Source organism: Penaeus japonicus, unplaced genomic scaffold, assembly GCF_977035675.1.
Source record: "Penaeus japonicus unplaced genomic scaffold, GWHDUDI00000001_assembly GWHDUDI00000026, whole genome shotgun sequence".
Lineage (NCBI taxonomy): Eukaryota > Metazoa > Arthropoda > Malacostraca > Decapoda > Penaeidae > Penaeus > Penaeus japonicus.
The window spans coordinates 2,374,628-2,384,627 of record NW_028234428.1 but is presented as its reverse complement, the minus strand read 5'-3'; the positions used below and the strand labels follow the sequence as shown (position 1 = coordinate 2,384,627).

General features: G+C 36.6%; 1 protein-coding gene across 1 annotated transcript in view; it reads left to right on the top strand.

Annotated features, from left to right (window-relative positions):
* Window positions 1-10,000, top strand: part of LOC122251428 (uncharacterized) — a 120,917-nt gene that overhangs the window by 72,154 nt on the left and 38,763 nt on the right. The gene's annotated exons all lie outside the window — the stretch shown is intronic.

Below are 10,000 nucleotides of genomic sequence, written 5' to 3'. Positions count from 1 at the left end.
AATTAACTAGCTGAAAATAACATGCAATATAAATTGAAAAGATATCAAAAGTATGTATACAATAAGTGCATTGCTAATTATTAACATATTATTATGTCATAATGTTTAAAAACAATTTAAAAAATTAGCAAGTAAGTTATGCTAAATTATAGTATATACTCATAAATTGGTATATCCAGTAATGGTTAATATATAGTACAAAAAGATACAAAGGTACGACTTGCGAATAAGCATCGGGTGATGCTGTGTCTTGCTCGTAGTGCGATGCAACCAACACGCGACCAAGCTCGAATCATCAGCCGTGCAAGTCAGGTATCTGTTTAAGATTAGACTGGGGAAAAGTCATTAGGAGTCCCGGGTTGCAGGATGAACCCGAGAGTTGCAACAATGCAAGGAGTTGACTGCATCAGGAACCGTATACAGCATAGAATGGTCCTGGTAGTCGACAGATATGGTAGTTACCAGCAGGAACTATCTGCAAGGTATAGCGAAATTAGTATTACATATGGAAAACTAACCATAGATGCAACATAATCATATGATTTGGCAATAACAAGAAATAGGAAGTATTTACCTGAGTTCATGTTATTTGCTGACAATACTTACGCAGTAGCAGACCGGATTCATCGAGGGATGAACCATGTGCAAAATATGTGTGCTGCGATAAATGATGAGTATGCAAAAATGGTAAGTTAAGATGTAATTCTTCCATTTACTAACTGAGTCTAGTCCTTCGGGGAGTGAAGGCACGGCATGTGAGCCAAGGTCAGTAGCAAATTAGAAAGAACAATGTAAATGTGTATGATGCATGTAAAAAAAAATAATTAGCCAAATTACCAACCATATCTAATCCTTTAAATAGGCGTGACCAGAAGTCAAGATTTGAGGCAAAGTGGTTAAAAAAAAATTATCATGAGTATGCTTATGAAAGAAAAAAAATATTAATCCAAATATCAACCGAATCCAGTCCTTCAATTAATTAGAAGGCACGACCTGAGTCAGATTGGATGAGACTGGAAAAAATAAATGTTAATGAGAGCTGAAAGAAAAAAATATTATTAATATAACATTGACCTGGAGGTCGTTCCGTTAAGGAATAGGTGATTTACCGTGATTGACCATGCTAGTGGTCGGTAAGATCATGCGCCAAATTGAACTCGTCCCGTGGGGAAACGCTGTCTTAGCTCGAGAACAAAGATAAATATGATGAATTAGACTATGCTAGGATATTTCAATTGCGTGGCCGAACTCGTCCTTCTGAAATAAGGTGCGGCGTAATAGCCAAGATCGGGGCAAACTGAAAGAAATACCATTAATATGTGCATAGCTAATAAAAATGAGGAGGTAGCAAGCCTGGAACGTCTGATAAGTGATAAGCGCTGTCTCTGTTTGAGAGAATTAATTGTGACGTCAGGTTGTCAAGGTCTCCGAGGCGGGTTGCACCGGAGTGCGAAAAAATAACCCGTAATTCGCGGTTTATTCAATTGTGGTACCATAGATACGCGGAATTAGGGTGTGAGATGCATATGCAATGGGCGTCATGCAATGAAGGCCCGATAAATGAGGTACAGTAGCTGGAGAAAGGCAAATTAAGCTGAAAAGCTGTAAATATGAAATGATAAGTAAACCTTTTCCTGACTGTCCTAGTGAACGTTGCGTTCGTAATATCATGATAAGATATTTGGCGTTCCGATTGACCCATGAAATGTTTCGAAAGGTCGGAAACTCGGAGAGGCCTATGATGATAACGAATTGCTTAATGTTGTCGAAGTCGACAATTGCTTAAAAAGAAAAATAATGACAATCATATCATAAGATGATTAAAGTTACTTGCAATTAAACAATGAAATATGGAAGTAACAATAATCAATAATGCAATGAAAAATGCAAAGATAGTCGAATATGACTATACAATGAAATAGGAATAAAGCTAAGAACGAACATGCATCTGTCAACATTTCTAGCTAAATGTGATGATAAATCATAATATGAAGTGATGAAACATGTTAAGATATGAAATAATTGTCATAGAGATTGAAATGAATGAACAATCATAAGTCCACAAAGTCATAAAAGTGAACAAAATTATCAAAACATTGACTGTCGAATGTTGAGAAAAATGGAATTTCACAAAGACAGTTTAAATTGTAATTCCAATTATCGGATTACAACGTGACCGAGTGAGGTCAGTAGTGTGACCATTAATCGAATCACAAATGACAAAGTATGTCATGTTACAGGAGATGCAGATATATAAGTCATGCATTACAAATATAGTACAACATATATGCAGACAATAAAATAAATGAAAATGTAGAGAAAATCATAGTAAGACACATATATAATTTTAATTGTCGCAACGATTTTCTTTCGAATTCACACGTGCAAGAATGACATAGGATAAGGTCACATACAGAATGGTCAAGAAATGACCGAAAGGTCACGTGTGAAACTACCATCCTAATTAACACGGACATGAAGTTGACCACAAGGGACAGAAGGGTCGCGAGAAATATTAACACATTGTCAAGAGTCTTATGTTCAGATTGACCATACGAACGGGTCATGGGTCAAGTGAGGTCAGGTCATATGCAAAATACATTTAATAATTAAATGCATATTAAATTTTTATAAACAAAAACACCAACCACCAAGCAAGAATAAAAGAAATTATATTAAAGTCCCATAATAAAAGAGCAAATATAATAAATGTTAACGCAAAGCGAATTACATTTCCACGAATACATAGTATAAACCATATTCAAGAAAGGAAAATATTTAAATTCACAAGAAAAATAATAACACGAGATCAAATATCGAACCTGAAACATGTAAATACCGAATATATTTTAGTTCGAAGAAGTCGACTTGTGAAATCTCGCACAGGAACGAAAACTTAAGAAAATCACACAGACATTAGAAATTCTATATAAGAAATTTCGAAGTTATTGCCATAAGAATATGATGTGATTTACAGTTATTTACTTAACTAACGCACATAAAAACAAATCATGCATTATACGTAGTAAAATGTAATCGTAAATTCACAAGATAACGCAGAGCAATCAAAGCGTAGAATGATAGAATAAGTAAACGAAACAGTTACTTTATCGGCTTCCTATGGAAGACTAATGTCACCCTTTATGTGAATGTCTACGAGAATACGAATAACGTTGAAACGTTAATAATAACAAACGTATAATAACATAGAATAATTGTTAAACATTCGTAGCATAGTAAAAAGAACGAATAACGGACACATCGAAGGACATAAAATAATGATGTGAAATATTACGTTACCGAATGTTAACGAAAAGTTATTTAGTGAAATTAACGAAACGATACGTAGAAAAAAATATCACTAATTAACAAAATGAGAGTAGATGAGAAAGCGTGGGAGGGAGGGTGGGGGAATGACGGGGGTGGATTTTTCAAATAAACAGGGAGAAAAAAAAATGCAATGGGAAGGGGGGGGCAGGGAAACACAGGAGAGACAAGTGCCTAGCAACCTTAAAGTGACTTACCTTTTGTTGCTGAGAGAAGTGGTAGCTTTACTGCGATTGTCGTGTTCCTCTTAGTGCTAGCGTTGTTCACAAACACAAAATACACACTTAGACAATACTAACGTGGCGATAATTGTCCCAACCGTTACCATATGAGGCGGGATAGACACGGGTTATTTAAGTACGCGCGAGCGGTTCACGACTTAAATAAATATTAGGTTAATATTCTACACTTTTAACCTAAAAGGAGGAGGTACTTCTCCAGATATCACTAACTATGTCACGTAGTGAAAAAAAATAGAACGAAGAGCCACTAGTATGCCTAAATTGTGCAAAAAAATAGAAACTAGGTCCTATCAATTTGTTATTAATCAAACAGAACCAAAATATTTGTAGCGAGCGGCCTACGAATATTTATAATCAAAGACATATAAAACTAATTAACGACGTGAGGTTCTGATCTTGCGTTATCACCGATTTATGTGACGAGCAAGATATATCAAAAGATGAATCCCATTCTGCTACCAGATTATGTGGTGAGCAGAATGAATCTCACCGCTGACACCAGTTTATGTGATGGTATTAAGATGTGTCCCTACTACGACCAGTTTGTGTAAATTGTATATATCCTAAATACTAACACTATTTGTGTAATTGGCACGACGGGTGCCGTCGGGCCCGGGCACCACGAAATATTTGGCGAGCCAGAGATTGATCTAATTCCCACCACATAATATATAAAGGGATTACGTGAAACACGGGTAGCCTATTAACATAAAACAAATAATATTATAAATCAAGATATATATATATCATCATTAATTACAAGGGAGGCACGACGATTATATATACTGAAAGGGGGAGGAAGCTAAGCCTATCGCAACAGTAACGAGATCTAAGCTATAAGTATATCACATAAACACATTAATAAAGACAAAACACTAAGGAAAACACAGCTTAAGGAAAACACAGACAATACACAGTCTATGAAAATAAGCTAACTCGTCACTAAAGGCACTTAAAAACATGTCTACCTGGAAATCTAGAGGAGGTGAAGGGAGAGGCAGAACTCTCGACTTGAAGGTCGAACTAATTCTGTTCCCTAAATCTATCAATCGACCTATTTTGAGGAGGACTACTGGCGTCCAGTACGAGGGGCAGCGGCTCCCAATTCTTCGAAATTGGTTCAGGGAGCTGCCGACTCCGCCGCGGTGATTGCGCTCACGCGGTATGATGAGAGGACTTTGCCGCCACGCCCTCGTACGAGGGCATTCAGGGACTGACCTGGAATGGCGAGACATTGTGATTTAAGTAACTAGAATTATTTATTATTGCTTCGATATGAATTTTGAATCTTTATCATATACAATAACGACCTTCATATCGCTCGACCACGTACCCCAAATCGTCCCGATTTGGTAAGAAAATTAGATATAACGAAAAGAGAATGCCAAAATCAGCGATACTTAGCAGAGAAAAGGAGATCCGTGATCAGTGGCGCCTCTGAAAATATACGAAGAGATCAGGAAATGCCGTGGCAACGTCTCGATTATTGAAACACGACCACACGGTTGTGCAATCAGTGCAGGCTTCGAGATGGGCTGCGCGGGTTTTACAGGATTGACACCTCTGGTTGACATGCCCTTCTGCATCCATCACTATCGTATCTGAAAAACTTTATACACGTAACTAGTGCATACGATAGTCGTATAGGGGACAGGTAAAGGGCGTAGAGCAAAAATTATGCAGATGCATGTTATAAGATAATGGTAATAGTAGTTATGAATTAACTAGCTGAAAATACATGCTATATAAAATTGAAAAGATATCAAAAGTATGTATACAATAAGTGCATTGCTAATTATTAACATATTATTATGTCATAATGTTTAAAAACAATTTAAAAAATTAGCAAGTAAGTTATGCTAAATTATAGAAATATACTCATAAATTGGTAAATCCAGTAATTGTTAATATATAGTACAAAAAGATACAAAGGTACACTTGCGAATAAGCATCGGGTGATGCTGCGTCTTGCACGTAGTGCGATGTGCAACCAACACGCGCCAGCTCGAATCATCACCGTGCAAGTCAGGTATCGGTTAAGATTAAGACTGGGGAAAAGGGAAGTCATTAGATCCCGGTTGCAGGTTTGAACCCGAGAGTTGCAACAATGCAAGGAGTTGACTGCAACAGGATCCGTATACAGCAAAGAATGGTCTGTAGTCGACAGATATTTTTAGTTACCAGCAGGAACTATCATGCAAGGTATAGGGCTAAATTAGTATTACAAATGAAAACTAACCATAGATGCAACTTAATCATAAATTTGGCAATAACAAGAAATAGTAATATTTTACCTAGTTCATGTTATTTGCTGACAATACTTACGCGAATAAGCAGACGCGGATTTCATCGGGATGAACCATGTGCAAAATATGGGCGGTCTGCGATAAATGATTAGTATGCAAAAATGTAAGTTCAGATGTAATTCTTCTTCCATTTACTAAACTAGTCTACCCTTCGGAGTAGTGAAGGCACGCATTGAGCCAAAGTCAGTAAGCAAATTAGAAGAACAATGTAATGTGATGATGCTGTTAAAGAAAAAATATTAGCCAAATTACCAACCATATCTAATCCTTGAAATATGCGAGACCAGAAGTCAAGATTTGAGGCAAAGTGGTTAAAAAAAAATTATCAATGATTATGCCTTTATGAAAGAAAAAAAATATTAATCCAAAATATCAAACCGGAAATCCATTTCCTTCACAACTTAATTAGAGGCAAATGCACGAACCCTGAGTCATATGGATGAGACTTGGAAAAAAAAATAAACTGTTTAATGAGAGCTGAAAAAGAAAAAAATATTATTAATTATAACATTGACCTGCGAGGTCGTTCCGTTTTAGGGCAATAACCGGAATAGGTGATTTACCCGTGATTGATCCATGCTAGTGGTCGGTAAAGAACATGGCGCCAAATTGAACTCGTCCCGTGGGGGAAACGCCTTTTTTTTGTCTTTAAGCTCGAGAACCAAAGATAAATATGATAATTAGACTATGCTAGGATATTTCAATTGCTGCGTGGCCGCCCCCGCCGAACTCGTCCCTTCTGAAATAACGGGTGCTGGACGTTAATAGCCAAGCGAATGGCATCGGGGCAAACTGAAAGAAATACCATTAATATGTGCATAGCTAATAAAAATGTTGGAGGAGGTAGCAAGTGCCTGGAACGTCTGATAAGTTGATACAAGCGCGTGTCTCTGATTTGAGAGAATTAATTGTGACCGGTTCAGGATGTCAAGTCTCCCGAAGGCTCGCGACCGCGCGCGGTGCACCGGACGGAGCTCAGTGGCGAAAAAATAACCTCGTAATTCGCGGTTTATTCAATTGTGGGTACCAAATATACTCGGCCGGAAAAATTAGGGGGTAACTCCCCTGTGAGATGCATATGCAATGGAACTACCCGTCATGCAATGAAGGCCCGAGAATTAAATGAGGTACAGTAGCTGGAGGAAAGGCTAAAGTTAAGCTGAAAACTTGTTTAAAAATATGAAAAAAATTGATTAAGTAAAAAACCTTTTCCTGGACTGTTCCTAGTGATATCGTTTTCGTTCAGTAATTATCATTGATAAGGATATTTGCGTTCCGATTGACCCATGAATGTTTTCGAAAGGTCGGAAACTCGGAAGAAGGCCTATGATGATAAACGAATTGCTTTTAATGGTTGTCCGCAAGTCGACAATTGCTTTAAAAAAGGGAAAAATAACTGACAATCATATCATAAGATGATTAAAGTTACTTGCAAATTAAACAATGTAAATATGGAAGTAACCAATAATCAATAATGCAATGAAAAATGCAAAAAGATAAAAGTATGTCGAATAATGACTATACAATGAAATAGGAATTAAAGCTAAGAATAGCGAACATGCACTTCGTCAACATTTCTAGCTATAATGTGGTATGATAAAACAAACAATGAATAATATGAAAAAGTGATGGAAAACATGATTAAGATATGAAATACTTGTCATAGAGATTTGAAAAAATGAATGAGACAATCAGGTAGAGTCCACAAAGTCATAAAAAGTGAACAAAATTATCAAAATCAATGGTAAAATTGACTGTCGAATGTTGGAGGGAAATAATGGAGAATTTCACAAAGACAGTGTTAAAATTGTAATTCCAATTATCGGATATAAAAGACAACGTGACCCGAGTGAGGTCAGTTATTGGTGAACCATTAATCGAATCACAAATGACAAAGTATGGTCATGTTTACAGGAGATGCAGATATATAAAGTCATGCATTACAAATATAGTACAGACATATATCAGACAAGTAAAAATAAAATGAAAATGTAGAGAAAAGTCATAGGTAAAAAGGGGGGGGAGCCAAACATATATAAATTAATTTAAATAAAAAAAAGAACAAAAATCAAAATTAAAAGACAAAACTTAGAAAGTGTCCCGCAAACGATTATCCCTTTCTTTCGAATTCCCCACACGTGCAAGAAATGAACAATAGTGGTGATAAGGCACGTCACACCAATACAGACAGAGAAATGGTCCCAAGGCAACTTGGACCGACAAGGTCACGTGTGAAACTAAAAACCACCGCATCCTAATTAACACGGGACATGAAGTTGACCACAACCAAGCAGGGACAGAAGGGGTCGCGAGAAATATAAAACACAGGGGGTATGTTCAAGAGTCCCCTTTTAAGTGTTCAGAATTTGACCATAACGGAACGGGTCATGGGGGACCAAGGTGAGTGCCCAAGGTCTAATACCAGCAAAATACCCTCATTTAATAATTAATTAGAAATGCATAGTTAGGGAAGCAAGAATAAAGCCGAAATTATATAAAATAGTTCCCCATAATAAAAAGAGCAAATATAATAAAGTAGTTTAGGACGCGCAAAAGCGAATAACGCATTACCCACCACGAATACATAGATATCCAAATAACTCCATATATCAAGAACGGAAAATATTTAAAATTCGCCAAGAAGAAAATAAATAACACGAGATCAAAACTATATCGAAAAACCTGAAACATGGTAAATAACCCGAAATTATAATTTAGTTCAGAAGAAGTCGACTTGTGAAATCTTCGCAAACAGGAACGAAAACTTAAGAAAATATCCACACACAGACATTAGAAATTCTATATAAGAAATTTCGAAGTAATTGTGCCATTAAATGAAACATGATGTGATGGTTTAATATTGACAGTTTAATTTACTTAAACGTAACGCACATAAGAAACAAATCATGCATGGCATTATACGTAGGTAAAATGGTAATCGAAAAATTCACGAAAGAGAAAACGCAGAGCAATCAAGCGGTAGAATGAATAGAATAAGTAAACGCAAACAGTTACTTTATCGGCTTTCCTATGGAAAGACTAATGTCACCAACACCCGTTTTATGTGAATGGTCCCTAACGAAGAATACGAATAACGTTGAAACGTTTTAATAATAACAAAACGTTAATAATAACATAATAGAATAATTGTTAAACATTCGTATGCAATAGTAAAAAAACGAATAACCGGACACAATCGAAGGACATAAAATAAATAGATGTGGCAAATATTACGCGGTTTACCGCGGAATGTTAAACGGAAAAGTTATTTGGGTGAAATTAACGTTAAGTGGAACGAAAGAAAAGGGAGGGGGGGAAAAGATGTAAAACGGATGGACTGTAGAAAAAAAGATATATCACTAATTTAACAAAATGAGAGTAATGAGAACAGCGTGGGAGGGGAGGGGAGGGGTGGAGATGAACGGGTGGATTTTTTTCAAATAAACAGGAGAGAAAAAGAAAAAGTGGCAATGGGAAGGGGGGGGGCAAGGGGAAACACAGGAGAGACCAGTGCCTAGAGCAACAACAAACCTTAAAGTGACTTACCTTTAACACACACGCGTTTGTGTTGCTGAGAGAAGATGGAGAGAGTTTATAACAAAAAAGCAAAAAACCAATACAAAATTATATTTTAAATTTACAAATTTTATTTACTAACATAAAAAAAAAGTAAAAAACTGCGAATTGGTCGTGTTCCCGTCTTAGCGGGTGCTGGGAGCAGTGCGTTTGTGTTCACAAGACACAAAAATACACACTTAGGGGGACAATACTAACAGTGCGGGGGTGGCGGGATAATTGGTGCGCCAACCAGAGTTAATACCCATATGAGGCGGGATAGAACACGGGTTGATATTTAAGTAACGGGCGCGAGCGTTCACTGACTTTAAATAAATGATTAGGTTAATATTCTAATGCAACCGAGAACCCATTTTAAAACCTAGAAAGGGAGGAGGTTCAACACTTCTAGTCTTCCATGATACATCAGCTAACTATGTCACGTAGGTGCATAAGAAAAAATAGAACGAACGAGCCACTAGTATGCCTAAATTAGTGCAAAAAAGAATGAAGAAAAAAACTAGTTGCCTATCAATTGTAATTAACTCAAACAGATTCGACAATATTTGT